Source organism: Protopterus annectens, chromosome 12.part0 (genome assembly GCF_019279795.1).
Source record: "Protopterus annectens isolate FY-2018-M chromosome 12.part0, PAN1.0, whole genome shotgun sequence".
Taxonomy (NCBI): domain Eukaryota; kingdom Metazoa; phylum Chordata; order Ceratodontiformes; family Protopteridae; genus Protopterus; species Protopterus annectens.
Window position 1 is genome coordinate 492,580,224 of NC_056746.1, and position 17,734 is coordinate 492,597,957.

The window sequence follows — 17,734 nt, forward strand, 5'->3', positions numbered from 1 at the left end:
AACAAGTAATAATGACTCTAATGATGGACAACAGAAAACACGTGTCAGTTGCATTTCTGTCTCACTGAGATCTTACACTCTTATTTTTTTCTTCAGGGATATGCTGTTTTCTTTTTGTTTTGTTTTTTACCTTCTGCTTCCGTCTGTTAAGGAATCCCTAGAAGCTGTCTTTTGGCTCATCAATGCAGAAGTAACCCAGCCCAGAGCTATTTTGTCCATTACAGAATCAATGCCAACATTTGAGCTGCTTCTTTAATTTGAAATTCATATTATCTGAGCTCTAATATTCATTAGTGGGTCATAAACTGTGATTATAGAAAGTAAACTGAAGAGAAGCTAGGTCTGCAAATTTATATATTTGTTTATTTAAATTTGTTCACCAGGGTGGAACACTGATCCAACAATGACCAATTACAGGATCAGCCCTGGACCCAATTTATAAAAACAGTATCAAGCAGTCCTTGAGCTAGCTGCTAATAGCCGATCATCCAAGATCTTTGAAATATCTTCCTGTCTCCTATCTATTTCTATTCCTATATCTATTACTGCCCACCATAACCTAAGTTTCAGCCCTACACACACCTTATAAGAAATCCTTCAGGAATCCTTATGCACTGCAGGGCCATAATAAGATATCAGAAACCATTAACAAGACCTTATCTAGAGATGGAAAGAATTGTCTGTCTTCTGTTCCCATGTACAACACGAGGTCAAAGGATATCAGGATGAGAAGATTATTATCTTCTGAAAAGGTTTCTGTAGTAAATGCACATGGTTATGCTACTTAGACTGCATGGTCAAGTTACTCATGATAAACAGATTTGCCTATGTGCAGACGTCTTTGTGATTTTCAGTTCAGTAATTAGATTAATGCCTTGTATGTGCCAAATGTTCTTAGAAGAAAACAGGCTTGCAATGATCAACAGCCTTGTAAGTTTTTTTTCTGATGTCTTGTCATTAATGGGCAAGAGAGTTAAACTGGTACTAGTTGCAAACAAGTCTAAATTCAGTTAATAGACAATGATAATTCCCACGTTTTTGAGTGAAGGACATGGAAGTCTTAAAGGTAAAAAATCTCGACTAGGTGTAACTTTATGGGGCTGTGAGGAAAGTAGTTTTATAAAGACAGTTGTAGATGTAGACAATGGCTTAATACAGGAGATGCTATCAGCAACCCTAATGATGGGTTTCATGTGTTTCCAGAATACTGGCTGTGAATGGTAAAGGGCTGGAGCCCTTACTTTCAATCAGGAGACTTGGGTTCATTTAGTGGACTAAGAGTTAAGCACTGCCTGAGGAGGGAGCTGAGGCTGGGAATAAATAGTATTTTTCCACATTGCCTATCCCATGTGGTTGGAATGGCATTGTTGGTAGACAGGAAGATCCACATAATGTCATTGCAGGACAGGCATGGAGAGGAACTGCCCATTAATGGTGTCGCACCTCTGCTTCACTTTCTCTCCAGCTGGTAATGTGGCTACAACCAGTCAATGGAGGAATGACTGAGTCCTTATAGTAAGGATGAGGATTGATGCTTGAAAGGGAAGAATAAAAACATGTGTACAAGACAGAAAAATAATAACAGTCAAAAGGATAAACTTTTTACAGGTAGCAGCAACACAAAGTCAGTGGATGCTTTGGGAGGGCACTATGAATGGAATATAAAATGGACATAGGGCTCAAGTAACATTTCTTGAAAACTGTTTTAAACTTTGACAGAGAAACTAAATCATGTTAAAATCACTGTGGATAGGTTCAGTGAGAAATACTTGTCAAGTAAGTGGAAAGACTATGTGACAAATTACGAATGCTCTCAGTCTAAGTGACTTACTCTGATATAATACACTGGACTAGGTTGCTTACACTGAATGTGAATCTTTTGGAATCAGGCTCTGCATAGGACCCTAACCAAATAGGTCAGTGTACCCTACCCTTCAGTTTGCAGTGATTCAGCTGTGTTTGAAACCTTTTGGCATGGGAACACATCCCATCCAATCATCAAATTTGACTCTGAAAGTGGTTACAGTACTACTTGGATGAAAAGCTCATTCCAAAATCAGGGAAGATGCTACCTTAAACACCTGCCTCAAAACTGACTTCTCTTTATTTGATGATGGAGGTTAATGCCTTTGGTGCAGTTATTTGATTAGCCATTGGTTTGATGATGGTGAGGCAGGTTGAATAAGGTTGGCTCTTTCAAGGAATAAAAGGCTAAGCATAAGTCACAAAGAAAGAGTATATAACAGACTGAGAATAGAGAGTGAGAGAGAGAGAGTGAGAGTGAACGAGTGGACAGATAGTCTGTCTCGGTCCTTTTGATTTTTCTTCCTCAAGAAACTCGATTCTCTCAAGTTGAGCAAGATGCTTAGAGAGGTAAATGCAGAAGGAGCCTAGCAAGGTATGAAGAAGAAATGCCTTTGAAAGTTAGCTGGGTAAGTAGAAAGCTTTGTGAGCTCTAGTGGATACATGTTGGTCAAATAACAATGTATTTTCAATATAGACATCCAGATCTCTGATAACTGTGTTGATTTGAAGGGACAATGTTATTGGTGTAGTATGACCTATGACCTAAAGAGTTTCTGCTTTTAAAACAGAACCATTCTTGGCATGCTAAGGGCTATCACAAACAAGACTCTGTTGGAGTACACAAGTGTATAGAGGAGAACTGATCATAGTTGCCAGTTTGCAATCATCAGAAAACTCAGTTAGCCATAGACCTTGAGGCTGGGGCTGGATATCAGAAGAGTAGATGTCAAAAAAGACAGGACCCAACATTTGAACCCTATGGGACACCACTCATGATATTCTTAAGTCCAGCAAAAGCACGAGTTCTTCCTGTTATCCAATCATCTGTACAGCAGACAAAATAAGGGTTTGTGTTGACCTGTATTGGCTTAGCAATAATAATGCTGTTGTATGGCAATTGGGTTAAAGACTTTGGCCAGGTCAGGATAGGTGATGTATATGGAATGGTCTTTAACCTTGGCTTTGGTGTCCTTTTCAAAGAAGTCAACCAGATTTAGGAGAAGACATCTGCCTTTGACAAAACCAAATCAATTAAGTTGTAGGGCCAGTAGATTACCTATGTCGAAGTTAATGAATTCAGATGTGTTACACTCTATTACCTTACATGTAATACTTGTGAGGATAATAGATCTGTTGCTGCCATAATCAGTGATAATTTGGCCTTTTGCAGTGGTGTCACTATGGCAGTTGTTCGGGCTTCAGGGATATAGCCTGTGGAGCATCTGACATTAAAAAGAGTAAGGAGAGATTTGGAAAAATAATCAGCTTTCAGAAGGGAATTATACTTATAGGTGGGGACTGGAATTTGTTTGCAATAATGAGAATGTATCTGGAGACCTAGAAGGAAAAATATAATAAAAGAGTGTAGATTTCTGAAGACATTTATGAAAATAATTGTTATAGAAGATGTAAATTCAGTTGTAGGGACTCAGAGTGTATGTATTATTCCTCATGGTACAATACTGGGCTAAGCTGGATAGAAATTATATTTCACAGGAAAATATGCACTTAATTGAAAACTTCAACTTACACCCAAAAACTATTTCAGATCGTGCACTGATAAAAACTAAGATAAAATGCAAGAGTAATGAAGTAAAAATGACACAATGGCACTATCCTACCTACTTGTTAAAAAGAGATGAATTTAAGGAATGGGTAGTGGAGATTATTCAAAAGTTATTAGGGAAGATAGAAATGTCTTCGGAAGTAATGATTAGTAAGTGGGATAAAATGAAAATGGAGTTTAAAAATAGGGTTGAAATAAAAGAGAAATAGATATGGTTAAGAAGTAATAGGAATTATTTAGAGGGGCTGACAAAGCTTAAAGTATTATAGAATAAGGGAAATCTCACAGAACAAAAAGAGATGCAACTGCAGAATGCTAAAAAGAAAATAAGGACATAACTGGATAATATGCATAAGTTTAGATAGATTGCTCTTAAGCAGCTATTTTTGATAACAACGCCAGAGCAAACGTAGGGAGCCTATAACAGTAAATAAATAAATAACCAGAGATCATGTATAAGCATTAGTGATAGTCTAGAAATTTTATGAAAATGTATATGAAGCAGATAAATGCAGAAATTAGTAGAGAGCACAAATGGAAATATGTATGGAAGACGATTATGCCAAGTTTGGAGATAGACAAGGTCCAACAACTAACAGTTAAGATAGGAGGAGATGAGATAAAAATGGTGATGTATAACCAATCTGCAGGAAAGTCTACAGGAACAGATAGTATTCCTGTGGAGATTTGGAAGTTAGGAGGGAGGAAAGTGCTAGAAATTTGGAAGATTTTGTTTAATAGTACTTTAAAAAGAGAAGAAGCACCAACATCTTGGAAGAAATCTGTGGTAGCTGTAATACCTAAAGATGGTAAAGACTCATTCAATTTTAAACCATAATTATAAAGTGTTTATGTCTACACTAGCTAAAAGAATGATAAATGTGTTGTCAAAATTAACTGATATGGACCAATGTAGTTTTGTGGATGGGAGGCAAACATTTGGCAAAATTAATAGATCAATGATGATCCAGATGGAAGCAAAACATAACAAGCTATCATTGTCATGGGTGGGTCTTGATGCAGAGAAAGCATTCAACAAAGTAAGCTTGGATTTTCTGACTAGGACAATAAAAGCATTTGTATTCCCCAATACAATAATAAAGCCAAATAGGAGGACATATGAAAGATTGGAGGCAAGAATTAAAGTGTGAGGGATCCTCTCTGATAAGTTATATTTGAACAGATGAACCAGGCAGGGGTATCCTCTTTCCACTTTTTATTTACTTTATATTTAGAGTCATTAGCAATGAAAATAGGTAACTTAGAAATTCAAGGATATAACTGGTATGGTAATCAAGAAAAGTTGGCTTTATTCGCAGATTATATTATTTTGCTCCCGATAAATCCAGTAAAGTACATCTCAGTGTTGTGGAACATTTTGAGATAGTTTCAAGCCTTTTTGGGATATAAAACTAATGAAGACAAAACAAAGGGTATAACCATTAATTATATACCCAACATGAATTGGTTATACATTACTCATATTTATGGGGATAAGATAAAACCTAACTGTTGATGGAGATCCTAGACATATTGTAATTTGCCCTTCTGTAAAGAATGCCAGGTGGAAAAAATATCAATAAACAACCAAATTAGCCTTTGAAACAAAACAACCATTTGATAAGGCACTAAAAATTGACTAATGAAACAGCAAAGGTGCCAAAATGAGCAGTAGAGACACCATAAGCCCAACACATACAATGAAATAATCCAGAGAATTCCAAAATCCAATCTCTTTTATTGTTAAGCACTTTTTTCACTAGCATGAACCTTCGGGGACTTCCTCAGAACAAGAAACAAGAAGAGCATTCCCATCCATCATGTCTTGGGAGTGGATGGTGGAGGAGTGAAGGTTATCGGTGGTTATTATTTCCCCACTAGTTTTGAAGGGGATCAAGATCAGCTTAATAACAGAACCAAAACCACTAAAAGATTCCTTTGATGGAGATCCTAGACATAGTGTAAACCACCCTCTCGGAGGGAGTGCTAGGAGTAAAAATACAAATAAACAACCAAATTAGCTTTACCAGAGATAGTCAGTAGATAGACAATAGCGAGTAGGATCCTGGAACCTGGATCAGGTTGCCCATGTGAAGATAATCTTCCTAGAGGATGAGCAATGTCGATCCTTCATAGTACCTTCAGTAGAGCCTGTCTTGAGGCAAGCGGTTAGTGTCAACAGTCCCATGGGGTGGTACAAAATAGTCCAAATCCTTTTGGTTACATTTCATCCTTTATTGAAAAGTTACAGGTAGATAAACAATTACAAAGGCTAGTTTCAGTACTTGCTTCACAATATATAATCCAACCAAGTGGGCTTGACTTAACCCTGCACCACCTTGTGGGCATAACAATTGAGTGGGAGAGGCAATGGGTGGGCTTGTAGTAGGGAGCCAGGAGAATTGAGATAACCTTAATAATTATTTGGTGCCCAGTTTAATGCAGTAATGAACAACGGAGGTGTGGTAATATTGCCAAACCCAATTTTGATCTTCTGGATTTTCTTTTCCTTTATCTTAGTTTCAAAGTTTTAAAATTGATCAGCCAGTTTTTGGAATTGTGTTGCTTTTTCTTCCAGGGTGTTGCTGTTAAGGAACTAAGCATATCTGGAAAGAAACTAAACAAAAGATAATACAAAAACTTTGAAACTGAAAACTATTGTTTATGGATGATGATAGTAAGATACAAGCATTGAAAATGTTTGTTGTCTCTTTAGTTTTACAAACAGGTCAGGCATATTTTTATCAATCAGAAGAGACATTGTGCACAAAAACTAATAAAGAGTTGAAGAAATGTATCTGCAATGGAAAGTGGATAAAAGTTAAGTGGGGTAAATTGATCCTTCAAACAGAGCAAGGTAGTTTAGGATTACCTGATTGAAGGGATATTTTAGATCTACACAGTTAAGCCTCATATATATATATAACACAAGCAGAAGGTTATAATTCAAAATGGAGAAAGGAATGATGATAAAGTGAGGGGAGGGGGAATTCAAGAAATAAAGAGAGAGTGGGATTTAGATGTAGATCCTTAAGAGGAATAATAACAACCATACAGGGTACTATGTTCATAAAGTAGCAGAAAGTAATCTAAGAACTAAGCCAACATAAGAATGGAAAAATGAGATTTTGCCACTAGAGATGACTGCAATTAAGGGTACAGAAAACAGGCTAGAAGGGGTTGTAATTTACTGGAGAAAACTGGCAGTAGAAATAAGGTAATGGGAGCAAATAACTAGAAAGGGAAAGAAAATAGACTGTGATGAGGTCAAGAAAATGTTTGGTCTGTAAACTACAGACTGCCTTCCCTACCAGGGGTTAATATGAGTACAGGCAAAGAGAAAGGGATAAGGTAATCATAAATGAAGGACCTGCTCTGATAGAGCTTTTAGTTGAATCTAAAAGAAAAGCTGTTATTAAAAAGGGATAATTAGTAGAGCATATAAAATATTGCACAATAACTTTAAGAATCAATCAGAGGATGTTAGAAAATATTGGGAAGAGAGACCGGAAAAGCCATATATAAGGAGACAACGGGAGGACATATGTATGGCTCTGAAGTATGCAACAAAGTCCAAAAGCTTTAGGATTTTTGTTTGGAATTGTTTGTATAGGTATTTTTATTTCCCCAAGGAGACTTTGATGATTTTTTCCTTGGGTAGATAGCAAATATTGGAGGTATGATGGGGAAGAAAGAGATAACTGGGAACAAAATTTTGGGAAGTATAATGAGTTGGCAGATTTCAAAACGTTCCTACAGATAACTCTGTCAGAATTATTAGGTGAGCAAACTGCTGTAAATAAGGAAATGATTCTTTTAAGCTGAGACACAGGATGTGATTTGTCTAGACATAGTGAGGCCTTATTAAGTTTAATTATGTTGGATGCCAAAAAAGCAATTACTAAAAAATGGGAATCAAAGCATAAACAACTGCATTTGAAGTATTCAATATTGTGAAAGAGAGAAAACTGTGAGGGAGGTCTTTAGAAAAGAGAAGGACCAAATTACATGGAAATAAGTGGAAATTTGTGGGAACAACGCATGCAGAATAATGTTCAGGAGGAGGAGGAGGAGTGAGGTTGAAGCAGATCCAGAATCCAGCACTAGGTGGCTAAGGTAGTCACCTAGGGCCCAATATTCATGGGGGGAGCTGCCACAAATGTACATTTCTTCTTTAAGGACGCATGCAATGTCCTTAGCATCTGTGCATGCGTTAGAATGAGCACTTTGGAAAGTGGGTTGAAAATAGCACCATAGAGGGGAGTTAGTGGAGAAGTAAGAAATAAAGTGTATATGTGTGTGTGTAATGCCCTAGTTAGGGGTGACAGGTTAGTTAATTTAACCAGGCTCAAGCTCAAATCCTGTACTTTAGTTAGAGGAGACAAGAGCCTGAATCCTCTACACCACCTACAAGACTATTAATTTTAGTGCCTTTTCAAGGAATTGTCGTGTGAGTTTCAGTACATTTTCAAGGAAATGTGAGCTATAGTATATTTTCAAGGAATTGTGAGCTTCTAGGTAAGAGAAGTTTATATAGGTTCATAGGTTCATACTAGGCTATCTGCCCTAGGGCATTTATAAGCCTAGCCAGAGTGTGTGTGGCTTTCACCACCCCTTAGGATGAGAATACTATACCCATTAGTTTGCTGTGCCTCTGTCCAGCAGTGACACAGAGATGATTCCCAGGGTAAACCTACGATCTCCCATCCACTCGTCAAGATTTCTCTTGAACAGAGTCAGTGAGGGGCTCTGCCTCACATGGACTGGGATTCTGTCCCATAGTGTAGGGACTCTCTGGGTGATGAATCTGTCCCTCCAGCACGTCCTATTTATATTCGTGTTGAGGTTTAAGTCTCTTGCTCTCGTGGCTCTGGTGGATTTGGATTTTTTGAGGTGGAGCATGTCCATTAATTCCGGGTTGGACATGGCCTTGTATGTCAGGCACAGATCACATCTGAGCAGACGGTATGTGACTGAATAGAGCTGGAGTTTCTTCAGTCGGGCATCGTATGACATATGTTTGAGCCCCTTTATCCTTTTGGTGAGGAACTTTTGGGGTCTTTCCAACTGCTGCAGGTGTCGGGTAAGGTACATTCCGAATGGGGCGTTGTACTCAATCATTGGTCTGATAAGTGAAGAGTACAGGGGTACAATGACCTCTCCTGATCTGGATGTGAATCCCTTCATGATCAGGTGGGCAATGTAGAAGGTCTTCCTAACCACGTTGGCAATGTGAGTGTCAAAAGAGAGGTTACTGTCAACTTGGGTCCCCAGGTCCCTGATAACTTCTTCCGTGTTTAATGGATTACCACCTATGTGGTAATTAGGGGTTACCTTGTTTTTCCCAAAGGGTATGACTATACATATTTTGGCATTTAGCTTAAGGCCATGGCTCTGGCACCAGTTATCCATTTCTATGAGACCTCTCTGGAGGATGTCTGTGTCTGATGGAGTGTCAATTATGGTGCCCAGTTTGCAGTCATCTGCAAATTTTGTCAGCCACAATCCCCCTATGTTTGCCTGCACTTCAGAAAAATAAATGCCGAACAAGAGGGGCCCAGGACTGAGCCCTGTGGGACACCGCCGTGACCGGCTTAGAGTCTGACATGGCACCAGCAACTCTAACCCTGTGTGTTCTGTCCTTGAGCCAGTTTGCAACCCATCTTGTGACATATGGGTTTATATCTAAGCTGGTGAGCTTTTCTATGATGCCCGAGTGGGGTATTGTGTCGAACGCTTTTGCTAGGTCAAGGTAGGCTGTGTGAACTGCCTTACCCTCATCAATGGCCTTAGTGACTGTTTCGAAAAAGTCGACCAAGTTCAAGAGGCAGGATCTGCCCTTGACAAAGCCAAATTGGGTAGGATCCAGTGTCTGTAGGTCCCCAATGTCTTTATTTATGAGTTCCATTATGATCCTCTCCAAAGCTTTGCAGACAAGGCGCGTCAAGCTTATGGGGTGGTAATTTCCAGGGTCCGTAGAAGCACCGCCTTTGTGGAGTGGGACCACAGTTGCTGTACGCCATTCTTTGGGTACGTATCCTGTAGTAAGGCTAAGATTAAACAGCAGCCTTATGTGTGGGTTTAGTTCCTCATTGAGTTCGTGTAGCACACAGCCGGGGACACCGTCTGGTCCCATTGATGCTGTGTTTTTTGCTTTAGAGAGAGCAGCTCTCACCTGGTCATCTGAGATGTTTGGGAGGCTAGACTCTGGTGGGATAGATATTTCTCCTTTTGGGGGGGGGGGGAGAAATTTGCACTGAACCTGTCTGCCAGTATGTTGGCAATGTCTGTGGGTTCAGTGATTTTTTATCATTTTGGACTAATTCTGAGCATATCTGGGAGTTTCCACCCAGGTTTCTAACATAGCTAAAGAAGGCCTTATGATTGTCTTTTGTGTCATTAGCGATTTTTCTCTCAAAGTTGGCCTTGGATGATTTTATGAGTGATCGTAGTTTTTTGCTAGTATTGATCAGAGATGCCTTCCCTTTTAGGGATTTTGCTCTGTCATGTAGTAGCTTTCTCCTCTTGCTGTAGAGTTTGTTTATGGCTGGGGTCCACCAGACCGGGCGGCTGCCTTTGGTGGAAAGGGTCTTGATTTTATTAGGGATTGCTTGATCCATACATTCCTGGAGGTGCTCGTAGAAGGCATTTGTAAGGGTTTCAGCAGCGTGGGTTGTGGTTTCCACTGGCTCGGGGGCCTTGAAGGATACCACTCCAGTCTTAAGAAGTGTGAAGTTTGCTTTTGAGAAGTTCTTCACTGTGGTCTTTTTTGCTGGGGTGGGGCGGGATGTGGATCTCCAGTGAGATTAATTTATGGTCTGATCTCACCAATGAGGGATATACTTCCGGTGTGGAGCATTTTGTCCCCATGTTTGTGATGATCAGGTCTAGTATATTTTCTCCTCTTGTGGGAATGGTGACTAGTTGTTCCATAGCATTTGAGTTTATGAACTCCAGGAACCTTTGGGCTAGGGTGTTGGGGCTTGAGTAATGTTCCCAGTCTATGTTTGGGTAGTTGAAGTCACCCAATATGATGGTGTTTGGAGAGACATTCATACTCTCCAGTGTCTTCAGGAAGGCTGTGTGGGTTTCCTGAGTTTGAGAAGGTGGTCTGTAGCATGCTACAAACTGTAGGGCAGTTTTACCTATGGTTAATTGCACCTGGATGGTCTCCGATGCTTTGTGTGTTGCCACTAACCTGGAGGTGTGGGTATCCTTTATGAATATGGATACTCCCCCTCCTTTTCTGGTTCGGTCCGGATTTTGGGGCCGGAACGCATGATATGAGGTATAACCTGATAGTGCTGGGGTGCTCTCAGGAGCCTTGAACCAGGTTTCAGTCACAGCACAGACATCAATGTTCTCCATACTGAGGAGGGCTTCGAGGGCGTGCATCTTGAGGTTTAGACTTCTGGCATTGAGCAGTATTACCCTTAGTTTTTCTCCATTTTTGTTTTCTAGGGCGGTAGGTTTATCATTTGAGCCTTGCCTAAAAAAGGCGCTATGGGGGTGGCAAGAGCCTTTGCCAATATCCGGAAGCCCAGGGGTGACAGGTGCAAGCCGTCCCTTGTGAAGCAGCGTGGCTTGTCAAGCATGTCATCCCATGCAGACAGACATTGGATCCCCTTAGAATGACACCAGTAATTAAGCCAATTATTAAAGCTGATCATTTTGTCTCTGTATTGTGGCATCATTCTTGGTGAGGGTAGGATACTGCTCAGGGTCAGGGTCATACCGACCTGGGCTACATAATCTGAGAGCTCCTCTATGTCTCTTTTCATGTAGTCCAGGGAGGTACGTCTCAGGTCATTCACACCCGCATGGACAATGACTGAGTCATACTTGTACTTGCTGTGGAGTGACCTGAGTGCTAGGGTCATACCGGCCTGGGCTACATAATCTGAGAGCTCCTCTATGTCTCTTTTCATGTAGTCCAGGGAGGTACGTCTCAGGTCGTTCACACCTGCATGGACAATGACTGAGTCATACTTGTACTTGCTGTGGAGTGACCTGAGTGCTTGTGTTATGTGGCGGATTCTAGCACCTGACAGGCAGCTTACTGTGATCTTTTCCTTGTTCAGTCTGGTGAGTGGGACGTCAGTGTGTCTGACTATGGAGTCACCTATAACAAGTGTGTCTGGCATTGTGTTTGGCCTTAAGGGCTGTGACTGTTTAGCACACTGACTTTGAGAACTATGTGTTGCATGTCTTATGTCTTGATGTGGCAGTTGCTTGGGTGTCTGCTTTGGAGGCCTCTGTAGTTTTGGTAGATTTTTGATCAGTGCCTCTGAGTATGTCTTTGTGTGTTTATGTGTTTGTTTTGCAGTTGTGATAGTTCTATGTGAAACTGGGTTTGTGATGTGCGTGGTTTCCTTCTCCTCCTGTCTGGTCTTGCCAGTCCTGAGTTGAGAGAGCTCAGCCTCCAGTTTGGCTATATAGTTGCATCTCTCACATGTATTTGTGTTTTGTGGGAGAAGGAGTGGGTTGTCTGTGTACATGAGGCAATTGTAACATTGCCTCAAGATGCCCAGATTCACCAGCTGAACAGGAGAGGACGCTAGCAACTGACCCTTCGACATGCTAGAAAAAGTGAAAAAGTTTGCTGTGTAACTGAGTCAGAAGGGACCTATAGGGAAATGGGTACTCAAGGGGATTCTAGGCAATGTAGTACTTTGTTTAGTATATAAGTACTTTACCTATATAAAAATGCTTTAGGAGCAAGTGCTGAGCTTTTGAGATAGAGAATAGACTGTTTAGATTGCAAGTAGAGAAGTTCTAAGGGAAAAATTGAAGAGCAGACTTTACGGAGCCAGAAATAGTTTAACCTTGTTTAACTGGCGCTGCCCAATGGTGCTCTATGCACGCAAAAGCACACTAAAGCGGGCTTTATAGCAGGGGGTTGAAAAGAGCTAGGAATTGACCCAAAATGGCCAATAGACTACAGGTTTCTGGCTGGAACCACTGCTCTAGGGACAAATAGGCTGCTCAGTGCTCCCCACTCCCACTGGTGAACAAAGAAGCTTCCCTTTATCCAAATAAGGATATGGAATAGCACAGGAACCAAGCCAAAGCCCAGAGATCAGCAAACTCTGAAGACTGGAGTATTCGAGTTCAGTAAGGCGGGAAAACAAGATTTTTTTTTTTTTTTTTTTTGCAGAAAACAGAGGAAAAACAGACAGTAAATGCTATAAATGCTTTTAAACGGCTAGCGCACTTGAGTGTGTTAGCCTACAGGTAAAATTAAGCAACAAATAACTTTTTTAAAAGTGCAAAACAGTTAATCAACACAAATACAGTTTAAATAGAATGCAGAGCTGTATAAACAGGCGAAAATGCAGTCGCTAAGCAGTAAATAATCAAAAAGCCAGAAAAAATACTTAAATCAGGAAAAAGTCACTCTTTTGCTCTCTGCTGCTTGTAGAACTCTGCAGGACACCACGAGGAGCTGTGCTGAGTTGAATACAAGCGAAAAAGCGCGCTAAAGCGGGCTTTATTACAGGGGGCTGAAAAGAGCTAGGAATTGACCCAAAATGGCCAATAGACTACAAGTTTCTGGCTGGAACCACTCATCTAGGGACAAATAGGCCGCTCAGTGCTCCCCACTCCCACTGGTGAACAAAAGACACTTCCTTTTATCCAAATAAGGATATGGAATAGCACAGGAACCAATACAAGGCCCTGAGATCAGCAAACTCTGAAGACTGGACTATTCTAGTTCAGTAAGGCGGGAAAACAAGATTTTTTTTTTTTTTTTTTTTTTTTTCTTTTTTGCAGAAAACAGAGGAAAAACAGACAGTAAATGCTATAAATGCTTTTAAATGGCTAGCGCACTTGAGTGTGTTAGCCTACAGGTAAAATTAAGCAACAAATAACTTTTTAAAAGTGCAAAACAGTTAATCAACACAAAAACAGTTTAAATAGAATGCAGAGCTGTATAAACGTTTTATCTGTTTGTATGTACTTCATGTGTGATATTTTCTAGACCTGTCAATTGTTATTTAACCTACTCTATGTACAGATATTCTCTGTTGATTTTCTCATTGTGTTTCATGGTGGTTTTAATTTTTTACTCTTATTTTTATTTTTTGATTTGATTTGTATTGTAAAAATATGTAGTACTTCTGGAGCTTTTCTCCTCGCGGTTGCACTGAAAATGGGCCCCTGGCTCAGTTGGACTAACCCAATTAAAAAAATGTCAATAAATAAATAAATAAAGTTTACTGCTGCTCATGCTAAGTCTGTTTTCAATGTGCAGCTGTTTTGTTTAGCAAATGGTCATTACTGTTTGAGCTAGAGAATTTGAAAGCAGTGTAAGCAGCACAGTAGGTAGCATACTTGCTTTTGATGGAGAAATCAGTGAGTTCTACTTCCACACCGTGTAGATGGATTGCTTATCAGCAATGTCCTGTATGTGTTGTACTTTAAGGGTGGGGTGCTGCAGTCCTGAGTGTGCCCTCCTTTGGATGAGATGCCTTGTAACTATGAACTTGTCAGTTTGCCATCTATTCCCTTTTGCAATATTAGCAGCTTAACAATTTACCATTTTTTCTTTAATGTAACATAGGCAATTTATTCTTCAAGGGCTGCAGGCACAGAATTTATATAAAGTTGTTTGCTAGTAGCAGAATCTTCAATAGTTACAGATCACTTTTATGTGGAATTATTCATATGACTTTACTTCTGCAGAGTTTTTGCATATTGACTGATACTGGTGGATTGTAATGACAGAAGTCTGTGGAGCCTTATATGATTGAAATGTTCTGAAATGGGCAATTTCGTCATTATTGGTTCATACCTTTTGTTTCATTGCTAACTGGAAAAATGTTCATAACTACAAATTTAAAACAAACTCTAACAAGTGGTGCTGTATTATACAAAGAGCATAATTTAATACAATCAGGAACATGAATCAAAAAACATCTGCATGTGTGCATGGTCCTAAATGTATGCAAGGGGCCTGTGGTTTAAAAACAGCCCAAAGGTAAACTTAATCCACGACTCGCCAAATACATTTTATTTGAATGTGGGTTTCAATGCTGTTTCAGTGAATGTGACTTTCAAGGGCAGAGAAGTTTACTGTTAATGCTAAGTCTGTTTTTATTTTGTGACTGTTTTGTTTTGTTCAGCAAATGTGTCACAGTGTTTGTACTACAAAATTTGAAATGAAAGTTTTAAATTAAATCTAAGTATGTGTAATCATTGTAGAAGTAAATAAGAAAATAGTATGCACACTGACAGGTTTGAAGGGGCTGCTGGGGGCCCCAATCCATTACCCTGCCTAGGACCCCCATAGACCATGATCCAACTCTGGGTTTAAGGGAAGGCAGGAATTGATCAATTTATGTAATGTATTGATGATAAATATATACAATAATATATGTGATATATACTGTTTGCAACTGGGAATATGTCAATATGGTTTGTTTTCTTTTCTATTAATGTATGTTTGATTATGTGTTGAGTGAAAATTTAATAAAGATGTTTAAAAAAAGGTTAAGGAAAGATTCAGACAAGCCAAGAAGGAGGCAGCTTGGTGCAGAGACAGAACATCTGGGTATATTGTCTTTGGTTTTAGGTGGAAGTCACAGAACCCATTTGAGGGAGACTCAGACAGAAGAAGATAACTGGGGAATAGGGAAGCAACATGGTCAGCAGATGGTATGAAATCAGAGCTAAATTTATGTGATGGGATATTGGCCTTGACTCGGGTTTGGAGCATGCAATATTTTTAATACTAACCTCAGACCATTGCTAAATATTACTTCTACATTTCTTAACACAGCTATAATAAACTTTGCAACACTGATGGAGGCAGCAACCAGAAATTTGCATTCAGCTTTACACTTTTTAATTGTTTAGGTGAGGTGCTGTAGAGGTAGAGCTTTATTATAGACAGTACATTGTTTGTTCTCTTTATTGTACAGTTTGTCAATGCAAGAGTTCCATCAAAAAAGCCCACTTTTAAATTTCTCACTCTATTTGTAGTAGATAGGGCTGGCCTTCTTAAAGGATAACAATAGGGTTCTGTTATTAAATGCTTGCCTTCTCTGTCCTTTTTCTCCCTATTTACTGTCCCTGCTATGAATAAACAAGACAGCATTTGAAATATTTTAAATTGACTGTTTCTCTCAACTAGAACAGTACTTTACTGTACTGTGGTGATTTCACATTCAAAAAACTTTAATCCCACCCTGGAAAAGGTTGCTACAGTCTCCAGTTCATTGATGTCATCAAGGCCAATGAATACAATTAGTTTTCTGGCCAAATCCCTCCCCAAACTGACATCATCACAACCATCCCAAAAACCCACCCATGCTGTGATGTCACAGCTCCCTGGTTCTTCCCCTACCTATACAGAAAGTAAAGGCTAAAACAAGGAAACAGTACATGAGTCAAGTCTCCTGCTGTGAGCTGTCAGTCACAGCAGGTAACAGCTCAAATTACCCTTAGCACTTTGACAACTAGGGAAGTTAGGTGTGAAGGGGGATGGGAGATGAGACAAAGTAATCCAATTCAAGCTTCACAAAATACTGTAATTTAGCCATTCTAAAAGAAACAGCGGTAAAAAGCACTTTGAAAGTCTGTTCTATGGCATTTGCACTATTTGTGTTTTAAGTAGTCACTGAACAGCATGAAATGTTACTTAAAACTGACTGACTGAAAGACAGCAGTGTATGCATGTAAAATTAATACCGTGACAGGAATTTTAGGAAGAAAAAGGCCTGCATGATGTAATATTTTACAGCAAACAATGCACTGTGGGATACATAGATGCAGACTAAACAATCAAAATTACTTCAAGATGCTGGACCCCATGTTGTCAAACTCAGAAATTACATATAAAAACCTGTAAATAGTCCCAGAGTGGTGTTAAAATGTAGGAAATGCCAAACCATGATGAAATAAATGTTTTTTTTTTAGTCTGAGGGTGTGGTTCTCCTTTAATAGAGCTGTTTAGGTATGTGTAGAATTCAGAAGTATAAGTTGCAGTTGTGGGTTGTCAAGAGCAAAGTTACTTCTCAACTTTTCTAGGTCACCTGAGAGCAGTAACAGGTTTTCTTTGGAGAAATCTCTGAAGACTGTGGAGTTGTTACAAGGGGTGTCATTCATTTAAAGGAGAAGCATTTGGATTTGTGGTCAGATTTAACTAGGGAGATGGAGACATATGGTGTCATGCATCCATGAGGCAGTGTTGGTGAGGGGAAGGTCAGGGATATTAGAACCTCTAGTGAGACATTTGATAGCTACTTTAAAGGTATAGGTTTGCCATTTGTGGGTTGGGTTCAGAGGTTCATGGTTACTTAGTAGTCTGTTGATCTGTTAGGATCTTAACAAGCCTAGCTTTGCATTCCCATGCTAATTATTACCCCTAATATTTTGAAATATTAATATCCAAAAACAGGCTAAACAAGTATTTGTTGGGATAATTACTTTTACCCCTATCAATGACAGTCAATGGTGCTAAACTGGGGGGGGTGAATTTGTGGTTACTCATCCAAATTACATTTGAGCAGAGTAAGATAAGTACTCTACTTTATGTGGATTGGAAGACAGATCCAGAAAAGTGGTATTTTCTGTAATATAGAGCCATCCCTCCAGCATGTTCTGTTAATTTTTCAAAACAGGTTGAGGTGTCTTGAGTTAGTGTTTATGATACCATTTGACTGTTGAATATGTAACAGATGTGACAGAATACAGTTGAAGATCTGTACGAGGCAGAGGTCACCTCTCAATGTCCTGTATGATAATGAGAAGATAGACAAGGCTTTGATTTAGTTTGCATAGATTTAATGATTTAGGCAACTGATTTTTTTTTTGGTGAGAAAGTATTATGATCATTCCAGCCGTGACAAGTGTTTGAACAGGTACATAAAGGGGTATTATATTGAATGATCAGCCTAATGATTGTGGAGTACAAAGGAACAATTATGTCCTTGGATCTGAATGCTGTGCATTTAGATATAAACTATGCAATGAAAAAGCACTTCCTTATAATAGTGGATGCATGGTGATCGAAGGATATTTTATCGTCCATATAGATTTTCAGATCTCTAACTATATCAATTTTCAGAGGGGTGTTGTTAATCTGATAGTTACAAAAGGAGACATGCTTGCAGAAGTATACGATTATAAATTTATTTG